The sequence below is a fragment of the Panthera pardus genome, unplaced genomic scaffold (genome assembly GCF_024362965.1).
Source record: "Panthera pardus isolate Hobbes unplaced genomic scaffold, ASM2436296v1 HiC_scaffold_25, whole genome shotgun sequence".
Lineage (NCBI taxonomy): Eukaryota > Metazoa > Chordata > Mammalia > Carnivora > Felidae > Panthera > Panthera pardus.
In genome coordinates this window covers 28848797-28852102 of record NW_026526821.1, presented here as the reverse complement: position 1 = coordinate 28852102, position 3306 = coordinate 28848797, and the positions used below count along the sequence as shown (strand labels likewise).

General features: G+C 56.6%; 1 long non-coding RNA gene across 1 annotated transcript; it reads left to right on the top strand.

The window, feature by feature from the left end:
- Positions 1 to 2000: 2000 nt before the first annotated feature.
- On the top strand, positions 2001 to 2920 carry LOC109274836 (uncharacterized). Its single transcript, XR_002083856.2, has 2 exons — positions 2001 to 2233; positions 2755 to 2920. It is a non-coding gene; the product is annotated as an uncharacterized LOC109274836 (long non-coding RNA).
- The last annotated feature ends 386 nt before the right edge of the window (positions 2921 to 3306 follow it).

Below are 3306 nucleotides of genomic sequence, written 5' to 3'. Positions count from 1 at the left end.
GCTGCTCCCCAGAATGGATCGTCTCTCTGAGCTGTTCCTAAGCGCTGGTTTCCATAGCAGCAAGGCCATTCCTGCACAATGGATCCCCCACCTTCCCTGGGCTTTGCTGCCGAGGGGGCTGCAAGGGTGGGAGATGCTCCGTCTGGGGGGACAGCCAGGGGTGAGGAGGTGAGGATTTGAGTGGTCACTGGGCCCCCGGCCCTTACAGAAGGACCACTCTTTTTTTTCCCCCCCCAGTTCTTCCATTTCGGCTCTGGGGTTGGGTTCGCTTCTAGGTAGAGGGTGAGGAGAGAGGAGAGAGAAAGAAATATGAAAACATCAGAAACAGAGCACGGGAAAGGCAGAGACAAAAGAAATCATACGGAAGCCAAGACAGAGAAAAATGGAGAAACACGACGGCCTTGCAGACAAATCACGTCATTTCATCTTTACCCCCCTGGGGAGGTGGGTTCTCTTTGCTCCCATTTTACAGATGAGGAAACTGAGGGCAAATGCAGGGCTTCTCGAAGGATAGTCTAAGAACCAGCCTATCTCCCCTGGGTGGTGGCGGGGAGGGTGCTGGGTAAAATGCAGGTTCTCTGACCTTGCCCTGGACTCATGGAATCAGACTCTCTGGAGTGGGGCCGGGAATCTGCACCTAGGAATTCCCCAGAAAAAAAATTCCTAGAGCGTCGAGTTTGAGAATGTCCACTGTCAGAGGATGTCTGCCCTGCACCCTGCCTGAGCTTATGCAGCACAGACACGCAGAGCCAGGATTTAGGACCCAGGAGGGCGCGAGAAAGAGAGGAAAGTGACAAAGAGAAGCTTTTCTGCCACAGAAGAGAAGACAGAGAGGGAAACAGGCAGAAGGAGACACACGGGGGAGAAGTGCGCAGAACTTTAGGGAAGGAGGGATCTGGCAGGACCTGAGGGAGCTCTGTTGCTTATAGACCATCTCCCTTCTAAACACAGCCCCTCGCTAGAGTCTCATGATGAGATGACACAGGTCCTATTGCTTGCATTTTCTGGATAGGGAAACTGAGACATCTAAGTAACAGCCAGCTGTCAGGAAGTACCTAGAAGTGCAGGGGTCCTATAGAAGGTCCTCACCCATCGTGTGTTCCTTAGGGGCTCTCTTTGCCCTGAACTGGGGCAAGGGAAGGCGAAAGGCTCCCAGTGAGTCCTGCTCTTCTCTGAGACCAGGGTAAACACAGGATCCCCGACAGAGCAGAGACAGGGACCCAACCCCCGCTGACACCTGCCGCCACAGGTCCCCAGCCCCAGCGAGCATCACTGGGTTTTATGGAGCGCTCTCAGCCTGGGACTCAACAGAGCTCACACCCCAGTCTGCTCCCAGATGCTGCGGTGGCTCGGATGGCCACCACCGTGTCCACTGGGCCTCTCTTCCAGGTATCCTCTGGGCACCTTAGTGAGGACCCAGGGGAGGCACGGGAGCCCCGGGGATGCCCTCTTCACCCTGCTGGGAGGAATGAGTCCTCCCATTTTATGGATGAGGAGACAGAGGCTCAGAGAAGTAAAGTGACTCGCCCCAGGCCACAAGGTAAATGGCACAAAGCAGGACACGCACACGCCTCTAGCTGTGCTGTGGCTGTGGCCGGTGAGGATTCACTGAGCCCCTGCTCTGTCCCAGGCGTTGGTGATACACATGAGCCTGTCTCACTGGCTGGGGCCAAGCAGCGGAGGAAGGATGTCCTTCCCAGGCGACGTGAGGGGAGTCGAGGCAGCGGCTGACGTTTCCGAGCCCGCAGGGCACGCTCCCCACGACGGTTCACACAGGGTCTCAGGGACTCGTTACCGCTGCCCACAGGTGCTGACATCCCTTGGCTGGTGAGAGGCAGCCAACCTTGGTCCAGCACCTGTTCAGAAATGTGGACAGTCTTGGGTTGAGTGGGAAGTCGCGGCAGAGGGGGGGCGGGGGCAGCGGGGCGTGACCTTTGTGCAGGGGGTGGGGGTGGGGGCTGCGTGACTTTCCTGTCTTCACTCTTCCGACAAAGCTAAAAGCTCGGGTGTCCGTTCACCCTGGGATTGCACCAGGCTGCACTGCCCGCGATTAGATCTCTGGGACTCCACGGACTCGGTGAGGGCGAGTCTGTCGTCATCGCTCCATTTTCTGGATGAGGAACACTGAGGCACAGCGATGCTAACTAGGAGGACTGGAACGTGGTGCATGGCCGCTGAGACCCGTCGCCTGCTCCTGCTTCCTGGTTGTCTGGGAAGGGAAGGATGAGGGCAGGTGAGGAGGGGGGACGCAGACGGCGAGCAGAGGACAAGCAGGAGTCAAGGCCGAGACCTGGCTGGAGGGGCTGGGGGCCTGGAGTGCGGGCGCTGGGGCTTGCCGGGCGGGGCCTGTGAGCCTTATTCTCCTGCCGACTGGTGACATCTGCTTGTAAGCAAGGTCACACCCTCCTCCGCTCAGAAGCTCCCGGGGCTCCCAGTTGTGTGCAGAGAAAAGCCAAAGTCCTTACAGTGGCCTGGGAGGCCCCGGCCTACTGAGACTACTGCTCCTCTGACCTTGTCTTTCTTGTCCTTCTCCAGTCTCCCCCTCGCTCATCAGGTTCTAGAACATGCCTGCCTGCAAAGCTCTTCCCTGAGATAGCTCTGTGGCCCCCTCACCTGGCCCCACTCTTTTCTGGAGAGGCTTTCCCTGGCCACCCTCCCCGCACCCCGCTCCCCTTCCCCTTTCTTGGTTTAATTATTACGTTCCACGGCCCCTATCATCATCCCATACATCATGTATTTTACTTACTTGTTTAGGTCGTGGCGGCCCTGTGATAATATTGGCTCCGTCAGGACCAGGATGTGGTCTGTTTTGTCCCCTGCTGGGTCCCCAGAGCCTACAACGATGCCCGGCACAGAGTAGGGGCTCAAAAAAAGCGGTTGTTGGATGACTATAAATAGCAAGAATCTCATTCTATCATCATCATCCCTCTGCAAGTGGTTTTTTTCTATGAGGAAACAGACTCAGAGAAGACAAGGAACTTACGCGAGGTCACACAGCAAGTAAGCGGGTGTGGTGGGTCCCCAGCTCCCCCGTGGGAAGGAAGGGTTTGCTGCCCAGCTGAGGGGATGTAGTAAGTAGGGTCTCAAAGATCCCAAAGAAAGAGCCCAACATGCAACGTAGTGCAATCATAGGGATAAGGAACATCAGAGCTTTTAACCGGTCTGTGCTGTCACAAGAGTAAAGACACGAAATTTACACTACCCGCCACCCCCTGGAGAGAGACCCAGGGGCCACAGCCGTGTCCTGCCTCGAGGTAACTCCTTTAATGTTCCCAACAACCCTCCAGTGTGGTTACTGTTATTATC